Raw genomic sequence first — 27536 nt, forward strand, 5'->3', positions numbered from 1 at the left:
GATGAGAGTTTAGATTTTAAAAATACATGTGACTTAAGTGATCATCATGTAAATCACAGCTCTTTGAACTCTATTCTTGCTTCTTGGTCATGAAAATGTTTTATTTAGCTTGTTCCAATAAAAGAAATTCTCTCAAATAACTAAGACTTAAAAGATAGACATTTATTTGCCTCTAATTTAAAAGAAGTTGTGGAGTACACAGTTTGAGGTTAATATGGTATCACTATGGTGTCTTCAGGAACCTAGACTTTTTTTCTTTTTTTTTCCATTTTAACACCATTTGTTCCTATGCTTCTCTCTTGTTTCATCATAATTGCTGGAGTCCAGTCTTAAGGTCTTCATTACAGAGAGCAGGAAAAGAGAAAAGGGAGTAAAAAGTGTACGCTTTTTTTTGTAAGGAAACACTATGGAGTGAATATGCCTCCCCCCAAATTCATGTGCTGAAGCCCTAATCCCTAATGTGTCGATACTTGAAAGTAGGGCCTTTGGAAAGTAATTAGGTCATGAAGATGGAACTCTCCTGAATAGGATTAATGCTGTTATAAGAAGAGACACTGAGCCTGACCTGTGGTGGCGCAGTGGATAAAGCGTCGACCTGGAAATGCTGAGGTCGCCGGTTCGAAACCCTGGGCTTGCCTGGTCAAGGCACATATGGGAGTTGATGCTTCCAGCTCTTCCCCATTCTCTCTCTCTCTCTCCTCTCTAAAAATGAATAAATAAAATAAAAATAAATCTTTGGAGAAGAAACACTGAGCTTGGCTGGTGGCTCATTGGATAGTGTCAGCCCAGTGTATGGACATCCAGGTTTGATTCCCAGTCAGGGCACACAGATGAAGTGACCATCTGCTTCTCCTCCCCTCCTTCTCATCCTTCTTTCCCTTTTCCCCTTCCACAGCCAGTGGCTCAGTTGGTTCACGTGCGACCCCAGGCACTGAGGATAGCTCAATTGGTCTGAGTGCATCACCTCAGGCACTAAAATTAGCTCAGGTCTTGAGCATTGACCCCAGATGGGTTTACTGGGGGGATTCTGGTCAGGTTGCATGTGAGAGTCTCATATCTCCCCTACTCTCACCTTAAAAAAAAAGAGAGAAAAGAAAGAATGAAAAAAAATAAGAGACACTGATAGAGGTAATTTCTCTCTGCCATGTGAGGATACAACAAGAAGATACAATCTGCAAACCAGGAAGTGGGCTCTCACCAGAATCTAACGCTGATCTTGGACTTCACTTACCTCCAGAACAGTGAAAAATAAATATTTGTTGTTTAAACCACCTAGTCTATTGTTATTTGATTTAGTAGCCCCAAATGACTAAACCTCACATATAGCCACTGGCTAGAATATAGTCATGTAACCACACTTCAGCCCCAGGGAAAAACTGGGAAATAATTGTCATTATTCTATCTAAGAATGTCTGAAAAGAATTAGCATTCTGTCACTACAAATGAGAAAATGGAAATGCATTTGGAAATATCTAATATAGTTATAAATTTAAAGGAATATTTTTACTGAATAGAGAAAGTAAAATATGTTTTTCAAATTTTTTTGATAAAAAAAATAAGGTTCAAGTTTTATTTTTACTGGTATGCTTTTTCTGGATTAAACCTCTAAAAATGAGAGATTAATAATATAATCAGCCTGGCCTGTGGTGACACAGTAAAGAGTGTTGACCTGGAATGCTGAGGTAACTAGTTCAAAACCCTGGGCTTGTCCAGATAAGGTACGTAGGAGAAACAACTACTATGAATAGATGCTTCCTGCTCCTCCCCTCCAATTCTCTTTCTCTCTGTCTTTCCTTTTTCTAAAATCAATAAATAAAAAAATTTTAAATAATAATAAAATCAGACCATGTTTCAAAACTAATTAAACTGATCAACTACTTCAGTATTTTTGCCTTTTTTCAAATGAAATAATTTTTTATTTTTCAGTTAAAGTCGACATACAATATAGTATTGGCTTCAGGTATACTACTCAATGATTAGACATTTATGAACTTCCAAAGTGATCACACTGTAGTTGACATTAGTGGTCTTCCTTGGTGTACATTTTATAGGTTTTGATAAATGTATAATGACATGTATTCACCAGTGGAGTATCATACAGCATAGTTTCACTATCCTAAAATCCCTCCATGCTCTGGCAATTTGTGCCACAGAAGTACAAATAAATGGCATGGTTACTCTTTTTTCAATCACAGTATACATTCGGAATTATTCTATGTTATTTTCAGGTGTGCTGAATAGTGGTTAGGCAATCAAGTATTTTTATAGTTGTCTGCAATATGTCAAGTACTCACATGGCTTCGTGCATATTTATTACAATATTATTGACTATATTCTCTATGCTCTACTTTATATCCCCAGGACTCTTTTTTGCCTACCAATTATGTAGTTCTTAATCTCTTCACCTTTTTTCACCCAGCACCCCAATTCTTCTCCCCTCTGGCTAACTTTCAGTCTGTTTTCAGTATCTATGAGTCTGTTTCTGTTTTATTTATTTTGTTCTTTAGATTCCACATATCAAGGTTACCTTTCTGAATATAAATCATGAAAGGTCTTAAAAAGCTGCAATGGGTGTCCCTGATCTGGGTCAAGCTGCGCCTGGTTTTGTGGTGCTGCTTGTTTCTGAATAGCTAGGAACAAAGTAACTCCTTGTTTATCCCAACTTGGCTTTTGGTCTGTGCCTGTGCCTGGTTCCTTCTCTGGGCACACAATATCAGTATGGAAGATGAATTAGATAAGGAAGTATTAGAAGTTAGAAGACCATTTAAAACACAGGACACCTTTGAGGTTTTCCAGGATAGAAGTAATGTCATGAACTAAGGTGATAGTGACTGGATGTTAGAAAGCTTGGACTCTTGAAATTTCTTGACAATAAAATTGAAAGGAATTACAAAGACTGATTGGATGGTATGGAGTAAAGTATAGTATAAGGCTAGAGCCAATGATGATTCTAGTTTTAAATTGTGTATTCCTGTGTTAATGATGATGTCATTAGCTAAGTTACAGATAAAGGTGGTAAAGCCAGTACTTGGTTTAAGAAAACCTCTATTATTAATGTCTAAATAAATTCAAGTGATAAAGTCATTAAACTATCAAAGGAAGTTAACCTATGTATTAGTTTTCTGTGCCTGCTGTAATAACTTGAATTGCTTAAAAAACCCACAAATTTAAAAAAAACCCACAAATTTATTATCTTATAGTTTCTGAGGTCAGACTTCCAATAGGAGTTTCTCCAAGCAAAATAAAGGTGCTGGCAAGTCTTTGTGCCTTCTGGAGATTCTAAGGGAGAATCCTTTTACTTACCTTTCCAGTGTCAAGAGGCTACCACAAGATGTGGCACTTTAGTTGTTCATTGATTACTTCTCATACATGACTTGACCAGGGATCTCCAGCTGAGCCAATGACCCCTTGCTCAATCCAGCGACCATGGGGTCATGTCTGTGATCCCACGCTCAAGTCAGTGACCCTTTGCTCAAACCAGGTGAGCCTGTGCTCAAGCTGATGACCTCAGGGTTTCAAACCTGAGTCCTCAGCATCCCAGGCTGACGCTCTATCTACTGCACTACCGCCTGGTCAGGCAATCTTTATTTTTTAAGGCAGTTCTAGGTTCACAACAAAACTGAGCAGAAAGTACAGATACTCCTGGTGCCTGTCCTACACAGTCTCCCATATTTATGCTAGTCTGAATCCTTCATTTATTTGACAGATAAGAAAACTAAAGTTAATTAAAGGTTAAATGACATACTCAATACACACATTATTTTCAGCTAAACTAGGTTAAAAATTGTTTATTCGATTTTTATTATACTCATTAAGAAAATGAAAATAGCCTGACCAGGCAGTGGCACAGTGGATAGAGTGTTGGCCTGGGATACTAAGGATCCAGGTTCGAAACCCCAGGGTCACCAGCTTGAGCACAGGACTGCTGTCTTGAGCATGGGATCATATACATGACCCCATGGTCGCTGGCTTGAGCCCAAAGGTTGCTGGATTGAGCAAGGGGTCATTGGCTCAGCTCCCCTCTTCCCCTGGTCAAGTCATGTAATCAGTGAACTACTAAAGTGCCACATCTATGAGTTGATGCTTCTCATCTCTCTCACTTCCTGTTTCAGTCTCTCTCTCTTTAAAAAAAAATGAAAATGAAGATAACCCAAGTAAAGTGGTTTTTTAATAACTTTATTTTTTCCTTTTGGTATAATTGATGTGTCAGTTTCAGGTATGCTGCATGATTCAATATACATGATATTTAATTTACTATTTTAATCATTTTAAGTGCATCATTCAATAAGAACCATCACCACTATTACTGTCTAGAACTTTTTCATCATACCAAACTGAATTGTTTTATTTCTAAAGTAGGAATTTCAGTTTCTCCACTGCTATGCAAGTAAGATATGTAAAATGACTGGCTTACAGTAGGTACTCAGAGTAAATATTAGTTATTTCTTCTGCATCTCACTGCCAAGGGATGTTTCCTATCCTCTTTTTAAAAAAACAAAACAAAAAAAACCCAGTTTTATTGAGATGTAATTCACATACTATATAATTAACCTATTTCAGGTTTACAAGTCAGTGGTTCTTGTTATATTACATTAGTTTTTTTAAATTCTGGTAAAATACATATAACATAAAATTTGTCATTTGAAACATTTTTTAAGTGTACAGTTTAGTGGCATTATATAGTCACATGTGTTGCAGCCATTACCACTATTTTAGAATTTTTCATCACCTCATGCATAAACTCTGTAACCATAAAGCAGTAACTCCCTACTCCCCAGCTCTTAATTATGTCAAATGTGCTTTCCTTCTCTATGAATTTGCCAATTTTAGGTACCTCATGTAAGTGGAATCATACAACATTTGTGCTTTTTTTGTCTAGATTATTTCATTTACCATCTTCAGTGGTCATTCATATTGTAGCACATATCAGAACTTCATTTCCTCTTTATGACAATATTTCATTCTGTGTATATACCACATTTTCTTGTCTATCTATTGATTACACTTGGCTTGTTTCTACCTTTTGGCTATTGTGAATACTACTGCACTGAACAGTGGCATATATGTATCTTTTCAGGTTCTTTCTTTCAATCTTATATAAATATACTTGGGAGTATACATACATATGGTAGATATAATAATTCTATGTTTAGTGTTTTTTTTTTTTAAACTATATCTTTTTTTTTTTATATTTTATTTATTGATTTTTTGTGAGAGAGAGGAGTGAGAGAGAGAGACAGAGAGAGAGAGAAGGGGGAGGAGCAGGAAGCATCAACTCCCATATGTGCCTTGACCAGGCAAGCCCAAGGTTTCGAACCGGCGACCTCAGTGTTCCAGGTCGACGCTTTATCCCACTGCGCCACCACAGGTCAGGCTGTTTAGTGTTTTTAAAGATCATTTGATAATTCTATGTTTAGCTTTTTAAACGACCACCAAACTTTTCCACAATGGCTGTACCATTGACATTTATCATGCAATTAAGTTATTGATTTGAGATCTTAATTTTTAAATTTTTTTTTGACAGAGTCAGAGAGAGGGACAGATAGGAACAGATAGGAAGGGAGAGAGATGAGAAGCATCAATTCTTCATTGCAGCTCCTTAGTTCAGTGATTGCTTTCTCATATGTGCCTTGACCGGGGGGCTATAGCAGAGTGAGTGACCCCTTGCTCAAACCAGCAACTTTGGGCTCAAGCCAGCAACCTTTGGACTTAAGCCAGCTACCACGGGGTCATGTCTATGATCCCATGCTCAAGCCAGTGACCCCGAGCTCAAGCTGGATGAGCCCAAGCTCAAACTGGCGACCTCAGGGTTTTAAATCTGGGTCCTTTGCGTCTCAGTCCAATGCTCTATCCACTGCGCCACCGCCTGATCAGGCTTAATTTTTAAATTATATGTTTTTACTTAATTTTCTTCTTAGCACTGCTGTGTTGTTTTTTTGTTGGTTTTTTTTTTTTCATTCCTTTCTAGCTATTTCTCAATATCTCTTGTGATTTCCTCTGTGATTCATTGTTTAAGAGAATATTGTTTTTCACACATTTGTATATTTGGTTTTTTTTTTCTTTTTATTCATACCAAGTTTTAATTCTTAGTGATTGAAAAAGATATTCTGTATGATTCCAGTGTTTTTAAATTCATTAAGACTTGTTTTTGTTTTGTGGGCTAACATATGGTCTGTCCTGGAGAATTTTCTGTGTGCCCTTGACTAAACTATATAATCTGCTATATTGCGGGTGTTGTTGTTTTTTAATCTAATTGGTTCATTATTTTCAAATTCTTACTGAGCTTCTGTTTGGGTCTTCTAACCAATATTGAAATTGATATATTGGCCTTGGCTGGTTGGCGCAATGGCTTGACTGGTTCAAGTGTTGGCCCCAGGCATTGAGGATAGTTTGGTTGGCCAGAGCATGTCAGCCCTTAAGTGCTAAAAAATAGTGTGGTTGGCCCTGGCCGGTTGGCTCAGTGGTAGAGCGCCGGCCTGGCGTGCGGGGGACCCGGGTTTGATTCCCAGCCAGGGCACATAGGAGAAGCGCCCATTTGCTTTTCCACCCCCCCTCCTTTCCTCTCTGTCTCTCTCTTCCCCTCCCGCAGCCGAGGCTCCATTGGAGCAAAGATGGCCCGGGCGCTGGGGATGGCTCCTTGGCCTCTGCCCCAGGTGCTAGAGTGGCTCTGGTCGCGGCAGAGCGACCCCCCGGAGGGCCAGAGCATTGCCCCCTGGTGGGCAGAGTGTTGCCCCTGGTGGGCGTGCCAGGTGGATCCCGGTCGGGCGCATGCGGGAGTCTGTCTGACTGTCTCTCCCCATTTCCAGCTTCAGAAAATTAAAAAAAATAATAAAAATAAAAAAATAAAAATAGTGTGGTTGATTTGAGTGTCAGCCCCAGACCTAGGTTGGCGGGTAGATTCTGGTTGGGGTACATGTGGAAGGCTGTCTCACTATCTTCCCCTTCTCTCACATGAAAAAGAAATGATATATTGAAGTCGGCAACAGTTACTGTATTGCTGTCTATTTCTCCCTTCAATTCTGTCACTGTTTCCTTCATATATTTTAGGGCTTTTGTTTGGTGAATATGTTTATAGTTGTTTTTGCCTGTAGGTAGAGAGACTCTTGTCATTATTTCATGTTCTTCTTTGTCTCTTTGAACATTTTGGTATTGAATTTATTGGGGTGACATTGGTTTGCAAAACCATACAGGTTTCAAGTGTGTGAATCACTACAACAGTATCTGCACACTGCATTGTGAGCCTGTCACCCCAAGCAAAGTCTCCTTCTGTCTTTCTTTTTTACCCCTTTGCCCACCTCCACCTTCCCCCCAACCCTTTTTTCATCTATCATCCACACTGTTGTCAGTTTCTGTGTTATATATATATAGTTTTTTCTTTTGTCTTTTTTGCTTAACCCCTTCTCACTATCTTCCATCCATTCCCCAACCCGCATCCCCTCTGACAGCTATCAGTCTGTTTCCCTGTATCCGTGGTTCTGTTTCTATTTAGTTTGTCATTTTATTTTGTTCACTAGATTCCGCAGATAATTGAGATCATGAGGTATTTGTCTTTCTCTGACTGGCTTATTTCACTTAGTTTAGAATCTTCAGGTCAATCCATACTCTCACAAAGGGTTAGATTTCCTTTTTTTTATTTTTTTATAGCTGATTAGTATTCTTTTATGTAAATGTACTACACCTTTTTTTATCCACTCATCTCCTGATCGGCACTTGGGCTGTTTCCCAATCTTGGCTCTTGTAAATAATGCTGTAATGAACGAAAGTAGATATGCATATATTCTTTCAAATTAGTGTTTCGGGTTATTTTCAGATATATTTCCAGAAGTGAGATTACTGGGTCAAAGGACAGTTTCAGTTTTAATATTTTGAGGGAAGTCCATCCTGTTTTTACAGTGGCTGCACCAGTCTGCATTTCCACCAACAGTTCACAAGAGTTCCCTTTTTTTCACATTCTCACCAGCACTTTTTTATTTTTTTTATTTTATGCATTTTAGAGAGGAGAGAGAGAGGAGAGAGAGACAGAGAGAGAAGGTGGGGAGGAGCTGGAAGCATCAACTCCCATATGTGCCTTGACCAGGCAAGCCCAGGGTTTCGAACCAGCGACCTCAGCATTTCCAGGTCAACGCTTTATCCACTGCCAGCACTTATTTGTTGATTTATTAATGATAGCCATTCTTTTTTTTGTTGTTGTGACAGAGAGACAGAGAAAGCGACAGATAAGAGACATACAGGAAGGGAGAGAGATGAGAAGCATCAATTCTTCGTTGCGGCACCTTAGTTGTTCATAGACTGCTTTCTCATATGTGCCTGACTGGGGGACTACAGCAGAGCAAGTGACCCCTTGCTCAAGCCAGCGACCTTGGGCTCAAGCCAGCGACCTTTGGGCTCAAGCCAGCAACCATGGTGTCATGTCTGTGATCCCGTGCTCAAGCCTGATGAGCCCACGCTCAAGCTGGTGACCTCGGGGTTTTAAACCTGGATCCTCTGCGTCCCAGTACAATGCTTTATCCACTGCACCACTACCTGGTCAGGCTGTGATGATAGCCATTCTGACAGTCATGAGGTGGTATCTCATTGTGGTTTTAATTTGCATCTTTCTGATGATAGGTAATGTTGTGCATTTTTTAATGTCTGCTGGCTATCTGTATGTCCTCTTTGGAGAAGCATCTATACAGGTCCTTAGCCCATTTTTTAAATTGAATTGTTTGTCTTCCTGGGGTTAGTTGTATAATTCTTTATATATGGTATTTTGGAAATTAACCCCTTATCAGATGTATCATTAGCAAATATGTTCTTCTATTCAATTGGTTCTCTTTTAACTTTGTTGACAATTTCTTTTGCTGTATAAAAGCTTTTTAGTTTGATGTAGTTTCATTTGTTTATTTTTTCTTTGTTTCCCTTGCCTAGGAAGATATATCAGAAAAAATATTGATACAAAAAATGTCTGAAGTTTTTCTACCTGTGTTTTATGATTTTCATGGTTTCGTTACTTGGAGTAAGTCTTTAATCCATTTTGAGTTTTTTCTTGTGTATGGTTGAAGTTGGTGGTCTAGCTTCATTTTTTTTGCAAATGTCTGTCCAATTTTCTCATCACCATTTATTAAAGAGACTGTCTTTACCCCACTGTATGTTCTTGCATCCTTTGTCAAATATTAATTGACCATAAAGGCATGGGTTTATTTCTGGGTTTTTTATTCTATTCTATTGATATATATTCCTGTTGTTGTGCCAGTACCATGTTGTTTTAATTAATATGGCCTTGTAGTATACTTTAATATCAGGTAATGTGATACCTGTAATTTTGCTTTTCTTTCTCAAGATTGGTGAGGCTTTTTAGGGTCTTTTGTGGTTCCATATAAATTTATTCTAGATCTGTGAGATATGCCATTTGGTATATTAATGGTAATTGCTTTGAATCTGTAGATTCCTTTGGGTAGTGTGGACATTGTGATGATGTTAATCTTTTCTATCCATGAATATGGCATATGCTTTCACTTATTTATATCTTCCTCATTTTCTTTCTGCAGTATCTTATAATTTTCTGAGTACAGACCTTTTACCTGCTTGATTAAATTTATTCCTAGGTACCTTATATTTTGTTGTAAGAGTAAATGGGATTATTTTCATAATTTCTTTTTTTGATAGTTCACCATTGGTGTGTAAAAATGCCACCAATTTTTATTAAATATTAATTTTATATTGTCCACTTTGCCAAATACATTTATTAGTTCTTATAGTTTTTGGTGGAGTCTTTAAGGTTTTCTTATGTACAATGTTCTCTGTGAATAATGACAGTTTTACTTCCTCCTTTCCAATTTGGATGTCTTTTATTTTTTCTTGTCTGATTGCTATGGCTAGAACTTCCAGTCCTGTGTTGAATAAGAGGGGTGTAAGCATACATCCCTGTCTTTTTTCTGATCTTAAGGGAAACATTTTAATTTTGTCCATTGAGTATAATGTTGGCTATGGGTTTGTCATACATGGCCTTTATTATGTTTAGGTACAATCCCTCTATTCTCACTTTGCTGAGAATTTTTATCATAAGTGTGTGCTGCATTTTATCAAATGCTTTCTTTTGCATTTATTGATATCATGTGATTTTTATTCTTTATTTTGTTTATGTGTTGTATCACCTTTATTGATTTGTAAATATTGTACCAACTTTGCATGCTTGGAGTAAATCTTACTTGTTTATGTTTGACCTTTTAAATATATTTCTGGATCCAGTTTATTAATATTTTGTTGATGATTTTACCATTTCTGTTCATCAGGGATAATGGTATATAATTTTCTTTCTTTGTAGTATTTTTATATGCTTTTGATATTAAGATAATGCTGGTCTTGTAAAAAGAGCTTGGAAGCCTTCTCTCCTCTTGAATTTTTTGAAATAGTGTGAGAAGGATGATTGTTAGTTCTTCTTTGAATGTTTGAAAAATTTGCCTGTGAAGCTGTCGGGTCCAGGACATTTGTCTTTTGGGAGTGTTTTGATTGCTGCTTTGATTTCATTAGTTGTAATTGGTCTATTTAGACTTTCTGATTCTTCATGATTCAGTTTTGCAAGATTGTATGTTTGTAGCAATTTATCCATTTTTGCCCAGGTTGTCCAATTTGTTAGCATATACTTGTTCATAGTATTTTCTTACAATTCTTTGTATTTCTGTGATGTCAATTGATACTTCTCTTTCATTTCTGATTTTATTTAATTAGGGCCTCTCTCTTTTTTTCTTGATGAGTCTGGTTAAAGGTTCATCGTCAGCCTTGTTTATCCTGTCAAATAACCAGTTCTTGGTTTCATTGATCTTTTTTTATTTAATCTCTGTGTTATTTATTTTCTCTCTGATCTTTATTGTTTCCTTCCTTCTACTTGCACTGGGGTTTGTTTGCTGTTCCTTTTCTAGTTCTTTTATGTGTAGGGTTAGATTATTTGAGATTTTTTCTTGTGTCTTGAGTTAGGCCTATAATGCTATGAACTTCCCTCTCAGTACTGCTTTTTCTGTATCCCATAGATTTTGGATTGTTGTGTGTTCATTTTCATTTGATTCCAGGTAAGTTTCTATTTTTTCCTTGATCTCATTGTTAACTCATTTGTTTTTTAATAACACATTAATTAGCCTCCATGTGTTTGAATTTTTCAGTTTGTGTTTATTTTGAGGCAGTTTTCTTGTAGACAGCATATATATGGGCCATGTTTTCTTAACCATTCAGCCCTCCCGTATGTCTTTTGATTTGAGCATTTAATTCATTTACATTTAATGTTATTATTGATAAGTACTTTATTTATTGCCATTTTATTTATTTTTAAATGCATTTTTTTACATTATTTATTTATTTTAGAGAAGAGAGAGAGAGAGAGAGAGAGAGAGAGAAAGGGGGGAGGAACAGGAAGCATCAACTCCCATATGTGCCTTGACCAGATAAGCCCAGGGTTTTGAACCTGCAACCTCAGTGTTCCAGGTTGACGCTTTATCCACTGCGCCACCACAGGTCAGGCACCATTTTATTTTTTATACCTACATTCCTCTATTTCTTTTTTTATTCTTCTCTTTTTTAAATTGATTTTAGAAAGAGGGGAAAGGAGAGAGAGAGACAAGAACATCGATCTGTTCTTGTATGTGCCCTGACTGGGAATAGAACCAAAAGCCTTTGCTTCTGGATGATACTAACCATGCTATTTGGCCAGGACCTTCTTTTTTTATTCTAATTTTTAAAGCAGCCCCTTTAACAGTTTTTGCAATACTGACTTGGTAATGAATTCCTTTTGCTTTTTATTGTCAGGGAAGCTCTTTATTTCACCTTTAATTTTAAATGATAGTCTTGCAGATAGAGTAGTAGTCTTGGTTGTAGGTCCTTGCTTTTTATCACTTTGAATATTTAATGCCAATCCCTTCTGACCTGAAGTATTTCCACTGAGAAATCAGCTGACAACCTGATTTCTTACAATGGGAACAACCTGACAACTTACAATTGGAACTCCATTGTAAGTAACTGTCTTTCCCTTTGCTGCTTTTAAGATTCTTTGTTTTTATCCTTTGGCATTTTAATTATGATATGTCTTGGTGTAGACCTCTTTGGGTTTGGTTTAATTGGGAATCTCTGTGCTTCCTGAACTTGTGTGACATTTTCCTTCACAGGTTAGGGAGGTTTTTAGCCATTATGTCTTTAAACAGGTTATCTATTTCTTGTTGACTCTCTTCTTCTTTTGGTACTTCTATGATATAGATGTTGTAATGCTTGATATTGTCTCAAGAGTTCCTTTAGACTTTTCTCATTTTTTAAAATTCTCTTTTTTATTTTATTGTCTGCTTGGATGCTTACTATTATCTTCTCAATTGCTAATTTCATCCTCTGCTTCATCTAACCTGCTATTGATTGCTTCTAGTGTAGTCTTCATTTCAGAAACTGTATTCTTCATTTCTGACTGATTCTTTTTTATGCTTTCTATTTCCCTTTTAATACTTACTATATATATTTAAGTTCTCACTGAGATCACCAATTCTTCCCCTAAGATTCTTGAGCATCCTGTATTACGTAGATCTGCTGTTGTTGGACTCAGTGGTACAATCTTCCAGATCACGTGAGCTCCATGCTCCAGTAATGTTTGTTGTGGGTTATATGCACACTGCTTTTGCAGTTTTGCACCCTGCTTTTGTGGTTATATATAGTTAACCCTTTAGGCTGGATGAGTATAAGTATAAACCTTGATCATTGTGTATGAATCACTGTGCAAGGGCTACACTCTGAGGCAGAGTTGTTCCCAGTAGGGTCTGGTGCCTGCCAGAATCTTTTTAGGGGTTTGTTGCTTGTGTGGCTAGTTGTGTCAAGCTCTGTTGTGGTCTGAAGCCCCCCTCTGGTTGTGTTGATTCTGGGTTAACTTGGGTGGGTTTCAGGGACAGGTTATGTCAAACTTTGTGTGTAACTGGCCTTGGCCTACCTGTCTGGAGCTACCATACTATTCACTTTTTGCAGTTGCATCTGCTAGGTCTGGGTATGTATGGGAGGGGCCAATCTGTGTACAAGGGTAGCTTCTTCCAGTTTAGAGCTGCAGGAAGTTCTATAAAAGGTCTGAGGCTGTCTGAGCTTGCCTGGTCTTCCTCCAGAGGCTTCTGAAGAAAGACTGTAGAGTGAGCCCAGGCTGACCACAACTCACAGACCCTTTCACAGGTTTCCCACTCTATATGGCAGGACAACTGAGTCAAAAGGACAGGATTATTGGGTTCCCTCCATGGGGGCCACATGGTCAGGCACTCTATAAGAAGGAAGTGGCCCTTACTCTACAGCCAAGCCACTCTGTCTTTGCCAGAGTCTCCAACTCTTATTTCCCCCAGGAGGAACATGTTGCAGTTTCAGGTTGGGTACAGCCAGCTGTCCCCTCTGTAGAATCAAGCTCAGCAGGGCAGAGCCACTGGGGCTGAGGGGACAAATCAAAAGAGTCTCCTTTTGGGATTAGTGCCAGCAGAACCACAGGAGGGGCCCAAGCACTTGTCCAGGTCCAAGGCAGTAGACTTCAAAGAAACACAATTAATTCAGCTGCTCCTACTCCAAGCAGCCCTTTCTTCTCACAGAACTGAACTCAGCAAGACAGGACCCCTGGGAGTTGGGAGGGCAGATCCATATAGTCTATAGGAGGTAGGCAGGTACTTCTTCGCCTTCCCAGGATAGCACAGGTTGAGCATGCAGGAGAGATAGGAGTGGCCCCCTTGTGACATAGCCACACAACTCAGCACTCACCTTGTGATACCTGAACAAAAAACCTCCAGGAGCCTGACCAGGTGGTGGCGCAGTGGATAGAGCATCGGACGGGTATGCGGAAGGACCCAGGTTCGAGACCCCGAGGTCGCCAGCTTGAGTGCGGGCTCATCTGGCTTGAGCAAAAAGCTCATCAGCTTGGACCCAAGGTCACTGGCTCCAGCAAGGGGTTACTCGGTCTGCTGAAGGCCCGCGGTCAAGGCACATATGATAAAGCAATCAATGAACAACTGAGAAGTCGCAAAGTGCAACAAAAAACTAATGATTGATGCTGCTCATCTCTCTCTGTTCCTGTCTGTCTGTCCCTGTCTATCTCTGCCTCTGTAAAAAAAAAAAAACCTCCAGGAGATAGCACTCCAAAATTCCCAGCTCAGGGCAACAATCTGTCCGTCCGTCCGTCCCCCCCCAGCAACTGAACAGAGTGGTAGGGTAGGCCAAGTGATTCACCAGGTGGGGGAGGGTGCTGCTATATCTTCAGAGTGCGGAAGAATGGTCCCCTTTCCAAAACTCACAGTTCAGTCACTGTCTGAGTTTCTGCTTAGAGCTTCTCCAGAAAAAGAGCACCCCAAAAGTCTGGGTGCTGCCAGCAGACACCTCTGCAGAACTCTAGCAAAACAGACAGGTTTCCGCTAGTAGTTGGAGGACTGGGAAGTGAACTCCCCAGACCAGTGCCAGTGCCATAACAGTAGAAGTTCTTGACCCTGGGAAGGTCATGTCTGGGTCTCTAACAGACTCCCTCCCTTCCCAGGCAGATTGAATTCCTTGCTGATTTTAACCACCAGATCCTATGCAGACTCCTCTTCCCATCTCTACTGATTTTGGTTGAGGGTCCTTGTATGAGGTTGAGACCCCACTCTCCTAGGGAAAGTAGATTTGCTACCGAGATATCCTGGTGCCTGCTGCATGGTTGCAGTACTAGCCCTTTTCACGTCTATGCCCATTTCCCTCTTCTCTCTGTGACTTCTGTAAATCCTTGATTATAATAGTTCAGTTAGCCTTTAGTAAGCTATTGAGGTTGGTTGCTCTATAATTTAGCTGTAAATCCGGTTTGGCACAGGGAGCAGGTGAGTGTAGCTTTTGCCTACTATGCATCCATCTTGGAATGTCTTTTTTTTTTTTTTTTTTGAGAGAGAGAGAGATCGTATATCAGACAGACAGGAAAGGAGAAAGGAAAAGCATCAACTCTTAGTTGTGGCACTTTAGTTGTTCATGGATCGCTTCTCTTATGTGCCTTGACCGGTGGGATCCAACTGAGTGAGTGACCCCTTGCTCAAGCCAAGCAACCTTGGGCTTCAAGCCATTGACCATGAGCTCAGTTCTATGATCCCACACTCAAGCCGGTAACCCCGCATTTAAGCTGGTCAGCCCACACTCAACTTGGTGACCTCAGGGTTTCAAACCTGGGTCCTCGGTGTCCCAGATCAACGCTCTATACCTGGTCAGGAAGAATGTCTTTTTTTTTTTTTTTTTTTTCATTTTTCTGAAGCTGGAAACAGGGAGAGACAGTCAGACAGACTCCCGCATGCGCCCGACCGGGATCCACCCTGCACGCCCACCATGGGGCGGCGCTCTGCCCACCAGGGGGCGATGCTCTGCCCATCCTGGGCGTCGCCATATTGCGACCAGAGCCACTCTAGCGCCTGGGGCAGAGGCCGAGGAGCCATCCCCAGCGCCCGGGCCATCTTTGCTCCAATGGAGCCTTGGCTGCGGGAGGGGAAGAGAGAGACAGAGAGGAAAGCGCGGCGGAGGGGTGGAGAAGCAAATGGGCGCTTCTCCTGTGTGCCCTGGCCGGGAATCGAACCCGGGTCCTCCGCACGCTAGGCCGACGCTCTACCGCTGAGCCAACCGGCCAGGGCAGGAAGAATGTCTTATAACTTAAAGTCTCTTTGACTGGTAGTAGTATAACCTCTACACCTTTCTTTTGGTCACTGCATGGAATGGTAACTAAAAACAACTTGTTTGTATCCTTGGATCTGTAGTAAATATCTTGTAAACAGCATAGTTGGATCATATTTTTTATTCTTTTATTTACTCTTTACCTTTTGATTAGAGAGTTTGATCCATTTACATTTAAAGTAATTATCAATGAAGAAAGATACTTGCTATTTTGTTTTCCTTTTTTTTTAGAGCTTCATGTTCCTCATTTCTTCCATTGTTGCCCTCTTTTTCTGCTTAGTTGTTTCTGTAATGATACATTTTTAATCCCTAATCATATCCTTTTGTATACTGTGTATAGCTCTTTTCTCTGTGGTTTCCATATAACTTCATAAAAGTATAACTAATTAATTTGAATTTATACCAGCTTAACTTCAGTCACATACAAAAACTACTTTTATAAATCTCCATACCCCTTCTTTTATGTTATTGAAGTTAAAATTACATCTTTATTCAAAAACCTACATTTTTGTTTGTTTGTTTTGAGAGAGAGAGCAAGACAGACTGGAAGGGAGAGAGATGAAAAGCATCAACTAGTAGTTGCACTATTCGTAGTTGTTCGTTGATTGTTTTTTGGGGGTTTTTTTTGTGTGTTTTTTTTTACAGAGAGAGAGTGTCAGAGAGAGGGGATAGACAGGGACAGAGAGATGAGAAGCATCAATCATTAGTTTTTGGGGTTTTTTTTGTTTTTTATTTTATTTTATTTATTCATTTTTAGAGAGGAGAGAGAGAGAAACAGAGAGAGAGAGAAGGGGGGAGGAGCTGGAAGCATCAACTCCCATATGTGTCTTGACCAGGCAAGCCCAGGGTTTCGAACCGGCGACCTCAGCATTTCCAGGTCGACGCTTTATCCACTGGGCCACCACAGGTCAGGCTCAATCATTAGTTTTTCGTTGTGCATTGCAACACCTTAATTGTTCATTGATTGCTTTCTCATATGTGCCTTGACTGCAGGCCTTCAGCAGACTGAGTAACCCCTTGCTCGAGCCAGTGACCTTGGGCTCAAGCTGGTGAGCTTTTGCTCAAACCAGGTGAGCCCACGCTCAAGCTGGCGAGCTCGGGGTCTCGAACTTGGTTGGGTCTTCTGCATCCCAGTCTGATGCTCTATCCACTGCGCCACTGCTCGGTCAGGCTGATTGCTTTCTTATATGTGTCTTGACCTAGGGGCTCCAGCTGAGCCAGTGACCCCTTGCTCAAGCCGATGACCTTGGGCTTCAAGCCAGCAACCTTTGGGCTCAAGCCAGTGACCATGGGATCATATCTGAGATCCCATGTTCAAGCTGGCAACCCTGTACTCAAGCTGGTAGGGTTTTGAAACTGGCGACCTCAGGGTTTTGAATCTGGGGACCTCACATCCCAGTCGACACTCTATCCACTGTGCCACCAGCAGTCAGGCAAAACATTTATATTTATATCTTTTAAATCCTATTTTCTATCTCTTCTCTACAGTCACCATCATGATGAAACTATAAGAGCCTTTTCTGTCTTTTTTCTTAAAAAAAATTATTTTTAATAATTATAAGTGATATATGTTTGTCAACACATATGTATAAATGAGGTATGTGCTTGATTTTATAAAAGAAGAAATAAGACTGCATTAACAGAAATGATTCAAGAGCTCTCCATCTGTGATTTGGCTCCTAATGTGGAGTAGAACATATTAGATCATCATTGTTTATATTCTCAGAAATTATAAATCATCACTTATGAAAACTCACTCTGCCACTTAGAAATGGAGAAGGGTTGAAAGGGAGTCCAAAATCACATTTACATTTACATTCTGCTCTATTTTTTATAGAGGTTTGGCTATGTCCAGTTTTTTGGCTAAGGAAAATGGAGAGGGTTGTTTGTTTGTTTTTAAGTGAGAGGAGGGGAGAGAGTGAGGCAGATTCCTGCATGTGCCCTGACTGGGATCCACCCCGGGGACCTGTCTGGGGCCAAAGCTCCAGTACCAAGCTATTTTTAGCACCTGAGGCTGATTCACTCAGAACAACCAAGCTATCCTTAGTGTCTGAGGCCACATTGGAACCAAGGGAGAGGAGGGGGAGAAAAGCAGGTGTTTGTTTCTCCTGTGTGCACTGACCGGAAATTGAACCCTGGACATCCATATGATAAGCTGATGCTCTATCCACTGAGCCACCAGCCAGGACCAGGAAATGTGGGTGTTTTTTTTTTGTTTTATTATTTTATTTTTATTTATTCATTTTAGAACGGAGAGAGAGGGAGAGGGGAAAGGAGAGGGAGACAGAGAGAGAGAAGGGGGGAGAAGCAGAAAGCATCAACTCCCATATGTGCCTTGACCAGGCAAGCCCAGGGTTTCAAACTGGCGACCTCAGCATTTCCAGGTCGACGCTTTATCCACTGCGCCACCACAGGTCAGGCAGGAAATGTGTTTTATAGTTGGCATTGAATAGGCAGCAGCTCTGTTTCTCTAGCCCCCTCTATTGATGTTAAAGTGACTTCATTAACAGCTACTATTTCTGACTTGACTATTCTTTTTTTTAATATTCTAATTTTTTTTTAATTTTTAAGTTACAGTTGACATACAATATTACTTTCAGGTGTACAACCCAATGATTAGACATTTATATGATTTATAAAGTATCACCCCAATAAATCTAGTACCCAGCTGACACTATACTACTTATTACATTATTGACAATATTCCATTTATTTCATGCCCATGACTGTTCTGTAACTACCAATTTGTATTTCTCAATCTACCTTTTTTACCCATTTTCCCAAACATCCTCCCATCTAGCAACCGTCAAAATGTTTTCTCTCTGCCTCTGTTTATATTCTTATTGCTCATTTATTTTGTTTTTTAGATTCCACATACAAATGAAATTATATGACATTTGTCTTTCTCTGACTCATTTTACTCATCACAATAATATCCTCTAGGAGGGTATTATACATTCATGTTATTGCAAATGACAAGAATTCATTCCTTTTTATGGCCAAGTCATATTCCATTTTGTGTGTATGTGGGTGTGTACATATATACACATACACATATATGTACACGCATCACTTCTTTATCCATTCATCCATTGATGGACACTTAATTTGCTTCTACATCTTGGCTATTGTAAATAATGCTGCAATGAACATATGGATGTACCATATATCTTTTCATTTTAGTGTTTTGAGTTTGTTTGGATAAATATCATAAGTGGAATTGCTGATTTCTTCTTTGTCTCTTGTTACACTCTTTGCTTTAAAGTCTATTTTGTCTGGTATAAGTATTGCTAACCGAGGGTTTTTTTTTAATTCATTTCTAGTTTTATGAAATACTTTTTCCATTTCTTTACTTTCAAGTCTTTTTTGTGTGTGTGTGACAGAGAGAGAGGTACAGATAGGGACAGACAGGCAGGAAGGGAGAGAGATGAGAAGCATCATTTCTTCATTGTGGCTCCTTAGTCTCCTTAGTTGTTCATTGATTGTTTTCTCATATGTGCCTTGACCATGGGGCTACAACAGACCGAGTGCCCCCTTGCTCATGCCAATGACCTTGGGTTCAAGCTGGTAAGCCTTGCTCAAACCAAATGAGCCCGTGCTCAAGCTGGCGATCTTGGGGTTTTGAACCTAGATCCTTCACATCCAGAGCCCAATGCTCTGTCAACTGCACCACTGCCTGGTCAGGCTACTTTCAAGTCTTTATGTGTGTCTTTCAATGTGAAGTTAGTCTCTTGTAAACAGCATTATGTAAGGGTCTTGTTTTGTTATCTAGTCAGCAATTATATGTTTTCTGATTGGTGAATTTCATGCATTTGCATTTAAAGTACGTAATTATTGATAGCTATGTTGGTATTGCCGTTTTATTATTCATATTATTTATCCTTTTTTCTTCTTCTTAAAGAAGACCCTTTAACATTTGTTATACTAGTTTGGTGGTGAACTTCTTTATGTTTTTTTTTTTCTTTTGTTTTTTTTTTTTGTATTTTTCTGCAGCTGGAAATGGGGAGAGACAGACAGACTCTCGCATGCTCCCGACCGGGATCCACCCGGCACGCCCACCAGGGGCGACGCTCTGCCCCTCCGGGGCGTCGCTCTGTCACGACCAGAGCCACTCTAGCGCCTGGGGCAGAGGCCAAGGAGCCATCCTCAGCGCCCGGGCCATCTTTGCTCGAATGGAGCCTTGGCTGCGGGAGGGGAAGAGAGAGACAGAGAGGAAGGAGGGGGGGTGTGGAGGAGCAAATGGGCGCTTCTCCTATGTGCCCTGGCCGGGAATCGAATGCGGGTCCTCCGCACGCCAGGCCGACGCTCTACCACTGAGCCAACCGGCTAGGGTTTCTTTATGTTTTTATTGTCTGGGAAACTTTATTAGTCATTCAATTCTGAATGATAGCTTTGCTGGGAAGAGTAATCTTGGTTATAGATCTTTGCTTTTCATCACTTTGAATATTTCATGCCAATCCTTTTGGCCTGCAAAGTTTCTGTTGAGAAATCAGCTGACAGGGATCTCCCTTATAACTAACTGCTTTTCTCTTGCTGCTTCTAAGATTTTCTCTTTGGACCAGGCCAGGTAGTTCAGTTGGTTAGAGTATCATCCGGGTACATCAATGTTGCAGGTTCAATCCCTGATCAGAGCACCTACAAAAATCAACCAATGAATGCATAAGTAAGTGGAACAACACAAATTGATGTTTCTCTTCCTCCCTCTTTCTTCCTTCTCTCTCTTTCTTCCTTTCCCTCTTTTCCTCTCATTCTTCCTATCTCTAAAAATTAGTAAGTTAAACAAATATTTTAAAATTCTCTTTTCTTTAACCTTTGTCATTTTAATTATGATGTGTCTTTCTGAGAGCTTCTTTAGGTTCATCTTGTGGAACACTGCACTTTTTCTACTTGTATGTTTATTTTTTTCATCATGTTAGGGAAGTTTTCTGTCATATTTCTTCACATAGGTTCTCAATCCCTGTTCTCTCTTTTCTCCTGATACCCCTATGATGTGGATGTTGTTATGCTTGAAATGATCCCAGAGGTTCCTTAAACTGTTCTCATTTGGGGGGGATTCTCTTTTTCTCTTGTTTTTGGGGTTTTTTTGCTGTCCTGATTAGATGTTTTCTTCTACTTTGTCTTCCAAATTGCTGATTCAATTCTCTGCTTCATCTAATCTCTTGATTGCTTCTCGTGTAGTCTTTATATCAGTTACTATATTCTTTATTTCTGGCTAGTTCATTTTTTATGGTTTCTGTGTCCTTTTTTTTTTTTTTTTTTTTATGTTTCTGAAGCTGGAAATGGGAAGAGACAGTCAGACAGACTCTCGCATGCGCCCGACCGGGATCCACCGGGCACGCCCACCAGGGGCGATGCTCTGCCCACCAGGGGGCGATGATCTGCCCTCCGGGGCGTCGCTCTGCCACGACCAGAGCCACTCTAGCGCCTGGGGCAGAGGTCAAGGAGCCATCCCCAGCGCCTGGGCCATCTTTGCTCCAATGGAGCCTTGGCTGCGGGAGGGGAAGAGAGAGACAGAGAGGAAGGAGGGGGAGGGGGTGGAGAAGCAAATGGGCGCTTCTCCTATGTGCCCTGGCCGGGAATCGAACCCGGGTCCCCAGCACGCCAGGCCGACGCTCTACCGCTGAGCCAACCGGCCAGGGCCTCTGTGTCCTTTTTTATGCTATGCAAGTTCTAAGTTTTTTTTAGCATCTTTATAATCATTGTTTGAACTCTATATATGGTTAGTTTTCTTGTATGTATTTTATTTTTATTTTTATTTTAGTGAGAGGAGGGAGGCAGAAAGATGGATTCCTGCATGTGCCCTGACCAGGATCCATTTGGCAAGCCCACTAGAGGGTGATGCTCTGCCCACCTGGGGCCATTGCTCCATTGTTCAGCAACTGAGCCATTTTTTTTAGCACCTGAGGCAGAGGCCACTGAGCCATCTTCAGTGCTGAAGGCTAACTCACTTGAACCAATCGAGCCATGGCTGCGGGAGGGGGAGAGAGAGATAAAAGGGGAAGGGGTGGAGAAGCAGATGGTTGCTTCTCCTGTGTGCCCTGACTGGTAATTGAACCCAGGACATCCACATGCTGGGCTGATGCTCTACCACTGAGCAAACTGGCCAGGGCCTCTTATATCTATTTTATTTAGTTATTTTTCTGAAAAGTTCTGTCCTTTCATTTGGGACATGTTTTTCTCCCTGTTTAGACCGCCGCTTTGTATTTGTTTCTATGTATTAGGTAGATGTGCTGTGTATTCTGGTCTTGGTAGAGTGACCTTATATAGTAGGTGTCCTGTAGAGCCTACCCTCCCTAGTCACCTGAACCAGGCACTTTAGGTATGCCCCTGTATAGGCTGTGTGTAGCCTCCTGTTGTAGTTGAGCTTTGATGGCTATTGACACATCAATAGCAGGAATTAAAGAACCCCAGGTTGATCAACTACAAGTACCTGCCTCAACTACAGAGGAGCTGCTATGTATCAGCCAAACCCATGAAACAAAATTTACTTCAGCAAGGTTGTGGTGCCTGCCAAATCTGTGCCTTGATTGTGTTGCTCATACAGGTAATTGAGTATATTGCAGCATGGTTTGAAGCTGGCTACAAGTGTGCGGGCTCTGGGGCTCCCGGGAGGTACAGTCCAAAGTCACCTTCTGCCTGTGCCCTGCCTGGGGCCACTTGGTATAAGCTGCTAAGTGATTTTCCCATGATTACAACTTGTGCTAGGCTTGGAGTTATCTTGGGGATGTTAAGCTGCCAACAGAAGTTGGCTACCACTACTGCTAGGCTTGGGACCCCTTGGCAAGAGGTACAGGGCATTATGAGGCCAGAATTTCATTGTTTGCAATTTGTGAACCTTTGAGAGATTTTAGAAAAGTCCCCTTGCCTGGCCAGTGATGGCACAGTAGATAGAGCACTGACCTGGAACACTGAGGATGCTGATTCAAAACACTGGGCTTGCTTGGTCAAAGCACATGCAACAAGCAAGAAGCAAGCCGTAAACAACTAAAGTGAAGCAACTATGAGTTCATACTTCTCACTCCCCCAGCCTCCAATCTCCGTAAAATCAATAAATAAAATCTTTTAGAAAGGAAAGGCCCCAGCATAAGCCAAGATAGGCATTTGTATGGATAATTTATTGGTAGTACCTTTGGTAGACCTGTAGTTTGGGTGAGTTGGAGTCAGAGAATTACCAGGGTAGGGCGAACTGTGTTAGGCAGATTGTTAGAAACTCAGATATGGTACCTACAGGCTGAAAAGGTGGAGAGCTCAAGAAAGGAACGCTTCTGCCAGCACTTTTGACTGGAAGAATGCTGACGCTCTGGTTCCGATCTTGAAGCCAGACAATTCAGTTCCTCCATTGATATCCCAGTTACTTTTTGATCAAGTGAGTTTGTCTGTGATTAAGTCTGTGCTTTGGCCTTTAAGAACACCTGGGACTCCAACAGCCCTTTGTCTCATCCATCCATCAGCCACAATCCCTACTGGTTTTTATAGCCAGATGTTACAGGGACTTTTCTTCTTGGCACTAGAACCCTGGGCTCCTGGGAACCCATTGCTCCCAATTTTTAATTGCCGTGTGTGTGTGTGTGTGTGTGTGTGTGTGTGTGTGTGTGTGTGTGTGTGACCAGCCCAGTTCAGTGTCTCAGATCCTTCTACCAATTTCAATGTGGCTTCCTTAGTTCTATCCTTAGTTATAGGACTTCTCTTCAGCTAGATTTCAGATTCAGTAGTTCTGAATGATGGTTCTGTAGTTCAGTTGTAATTTTGATGTGATCTTGGTTGGACACCAGCATTTTCCTACTCTGTTATCTTGACCAGAACCTCCTGACTTAACTATTCTTTAATAAAGGCCTGATAGGTTTCATAAATAACAAAAGTTAATATACTGTAATAATAACAAAATTTAAGATACTTCAAAAGGTTGTATTTAAAAAAAAAGTTGTATTTCATACATAAAATGGAATATTATTTGTTCTGAAAAAGGAAGGAAATTTGGACAACTCCCTCAAAAACCACTATGCTATGTGAAGCAGGCCATTCACAAAAAAAGACAAATACTATTTGCAGAATGATATTGCCAGGGGCTGGTGGCAGTTAATTGTTTAATGAGTACAGAGGAATAATGTTCTCTAGATGGATGGTGGTGATGGTTGTACAATAATGTGAACATACTTAATTCTGCTGAACTTTACACTTCAAAATTGTTAAAATAGGCCCTGGCTGTATTTGCTCAGTGGATAGAGAATCAGCCCAGCATGCGAACATCCCAGGTTCAATCCCCAGTCAGGGCACACATGAGAATCAACCATCTGCTTCTCTCTCCCTCCCTCTCCCCCTTCTCTCTCTTCCTTTCTCGCAGCCAGTGGCTAGATTGGTCCGAGCATCAGCCTCAGGCGCTGAGGACAGCTTGGTTGACTCGAGTATCCATCCCAGACTGGGGTTGCCAGGTCAGTCCCAGTCAGGAGACATGTGGGAGTCTCACTACCTCCCTTCCTCTCACTTAAATAAAAATTAAGTTTAAAAAAATAATAAATTTAAATTGTCAAAATAGTAAGTTTTATGTTACATATATTTTACCACGATATTTTAAAAAATTACTAATTTAAAGTGGATATCCCAACTTTTCAGGAAGAGCCATTAGCTCTAATGATCTGTATTTGCACTGAAAAATTACATAGCTTAACTCAGAAGCCATGGTTTTTTGGTGTTACTGGATGGGAGTAATTAGGCAAAAACATCTGATGATGTAGCTAAAGGAGTGAATATTTTAGGAATAAAATGAGATTTAAGAATAGAAAAATAGCCTGACCAGGCAGTGGCACAGTGCATACAGCGTCAGACTGGGACGCAGAGGACCCAGGTTCGAGATCCCGAGGTTGCCAGTTTGAGTGCAGGTTCATCTGGTTTGAGCAAAGCTCACCAGCTTGGACCCAAGGTCGCTGGTTTGAGCAAGGGGTCACTCGGTCTGCTGTAACATCCCCACCCCCGTCAAGACACATATGGGAAAGCAATCAATGAACAACTGAAGTGCTGCAACAAAAAATTGATGCTTCTCATCTCTCTCTCTTCCTGTCTGTCTGTCCCTATCTATCTTTCTCTCTGACTCCGTCTCTGTCAAAAAAAAAAAAGAATAGAAAAATATGCCCTGGCTGGTTAGCTCAGAACATGTTTTTGTCTGCTTTTATTTTTAGATCAGTTAGTAGATGTCTTATATACATTGCTCACAAAAATTAGGGGATATATCAAAAGGAATATGAAGCGATAAAATATCCCTTAATATTTGTGAGCAGTATATTAAAAAGTATTGTGTCTTCTTGATACAGTATCTCCTTTATCATTATGAAATGTCCATCTTTGTCTCTGGTTACCTTTGTTGTCTTGAAGTCAGCATTGTCAGATATGAGTATGGTTACACCTGCTTTTCTTTGGATATTATTTGCTTGGAGGATCATTTTCTACTTTTGCTTTGAATCTACTTTTGCCCTTGCAGCTTAGATGTGTCTCTTGAAAGCAGCATATGGTTGGATTTTGCTTTTTGATCCAATCTGCTACTCTGTGCCTCTTTATTGGTGAGTTCAGTCCACTTATGTTTCGGGTAATTATTGACACTTGAGGATTTCCTATAGCCATTTTATGTTTTGTTTTCTGGTAGCTGTGCCTTGTTTGGTTTTTCTATTTTTTGTTTCTGTCAGTTGGTCTTTCCCCTGTTTCTTCTTTTTTTTTAAGCTGTGTGTTTCAGTGGTGGCTTTTTCATAAGTGGTTACCATTAGGTTATTAAGATAAAAATGTTCATATTTGCAAGAGGTTTGTTTTTTTTTTGTATTTTTCTGAAGTGAGAAGCAGGGAGGCAGAAAAACAGACTCCTGCATGCGCCTAACCGGGATCCACCCAGCATGCCCACTAAGGGGCGATGCTCTGCCCATCTGGGGCATTGCTCTATTGCAACTGGAACCATTCTAGTGCCTGAGGCAGAGGCCATGAATCCATCCTCAGCACCCAGGCCAACTTGCTCCAATGGAGCCTTGGCTGCGTGAGGAGAAGAGAGAGATAGAGAAGGGAGAGGGGGAAGGGGTGGAGAGGCAGATAGGCACTTCTCCTGTGTGTCCTGGCTGGGAATCGAACCCGGGACTTCCACACACTGGGCCAGTGTTCCACCACTGAGCCAGCTGGCCAGGGCTAAGAGTCCTTTGTCTTTTGAGGGCTTCTGCATTCCATCCTCCTTTGCTACTGCAGACCTTTATCCTCTCCCCTTTTATGCTCTTGTCACAGATTATCATTGTTTTTATTGTGACTGTTAGAACTTTTACTTGTAGTTTTGATTTGTTTTATTCCTTGTATCTGGTTGGATAATCCCCTTGAGTATTTCCTGCCGTGGGGGTTTTCTGGTGATAAATTTCCTCAGCTTCTGTATGTCCATACAAGTTTTTATTCTTCCTACATATTTGAAAGATAACTTTGATGGATATAGTATTCTTGTCTGGTAATTTCTCTCTTTCACTATTTTGAATGTTTGGGTCTACTATCAAGAGTTTCTGTGGAGCCTGACCTGTGGTGGCACAGTGGATAAAGCATCGACCTGGAACGCTGAGGTCACTGGTTCAAAACCCTGGGCCTTCCTGGTTAAGGCATATATGGAAGTTGATGCTTCCTGCTCCTCCCTCTTCTCTCTCTCTCTCTCTCTTTCCTCTCTAAAATGAATAAATAAAATCTTTTAAAAAAAAGTTTCTGCAGAGAAGTCTGACGATAACTAATAGGCTCTCCTTTAAATGTTATGTTTTTCTTTTCTCTAGTTGCCTTGATGATTCTCTTTGTCATTGATTTTTGACAATTTTATTATGATGTGCCTTGGAGTAGGTTTGTTTGGGTTGCAGTAACTTGTCGTTCTGTTTGTTTCTTGGATTCGAGGCTCTAACTCTTTCCATAGGCTTGGGAAATTCTCATCAATTATTTGTTTGAATAGGCTCTCCATTCCCTTCTCCCTCTCTTTTTCTTCTGATATACCCATTATTCTTATATTACTCTTTCTGATGGAGTCAGATAATTCTCGTAAAGGTCTCTCAGTTTTTTTAATTCGTGAGTCTCTCTAATCTTCTCTCTGTAGCATCTCTAGTCACTCGTTTTTGATGTCACTGATTCTTTCCTCTATCTGGCTTGTTTTATTAGCTATACTTGCTACCTCATTCTTCAGTTCATGTATTGAGTTCTTCATCTCTGTTTTCAAAGTTTCAATCTCCTTGATAAGTTATTCGTTTTGTTAATTAATTTGTTTTCTGAGCTCATTAAGTTGTCTGTTGGTTTCTTCTCACATCTCGTTAAGTATTTTCAGAACTTCAATTTTGAATTCTCTATCATTTAACGCCAAGGTTTCCATGTGATTGAGATTTTTTCTGGAGATTTTTCATTTTCTCTCTGAACCACATATCTGTCTTGTGTAGCTATGGTATTCGATTTCTTCTCCCTTTTTTTTTTTTTGTATTTTTCTGAAGCTGGAAACAGGGAGAGACAGACAGACTCCCGCATGCGCCCGACCGGAATCCACCCGGCACGCCCACCAGGGGCGAGCTCTGCCCACCAGGGGGTGATACTCTGCCCCTCCAGGGCGTCGCTCTGCCACGACCAGAGCCACTCTAGCACCTGAGGCAGAGGCCAAGGAGCCATCCCCAGTGCCTGGGCCATCTTTGCTCCAATGGAGCCTCAGCTGCGGGAGGGGAAGAGAGAGACAGAGAGGAAGGAGGGGGGGTGGAGAAGCAAATGGGCGCTTCTCCTGCGTGCCCTGGCTGGGAATCGAACCCGGGTCCCCAGCACGCCAGGCCGACGCTCTACTGCTGAGCCAACCGGCCAGGGCTGATTTCTTCTCCCTTGATGGCAGTTGAGAGTGGTATTGTTACAAACCCTAACAAAAAGCCAACTAA

General features: G+C 40.8%; 1 protein-coding gene and 1 non-coding gene across 4 annotated transcripts in view; both read left to right on the forward strand.

The window, feature by feature from the left end:
* The window catches only part of ASH1L (ASH1 like histone lysine methyltransferase), a 324062-nt gene that overhangs the window by 165731 nt on the left and 130795 nt on the right, over positions 1-27536 (forward strand). The window lies entirely within an intron of this gene.
* On the forward strand, positions 2573-2711 carry LOC136396153 (small nucleolar RNA SNORA48). The gene has a single exon (XR_010749561.1). It is a non-coding gene; the product is annotated as a small nucleolar RNA SNORA48 (small nucleolar RNA).

Source organism: Saccopteryx leptura, chromosome 2 (genome assembly GCF_036850995.1).
Source record: "Saccopteryx leptura isolate mSacLep1 chromosome 2, mSacLep1_pri_phased_curated, whole genome shotgun sequence".
Lineage (NCBI taxonomy): Eukaryota > Metazoa > Chordata > Mammalia > Chiroptera > Emballonuridae > Saccopteryx > Saccopteryx leptura.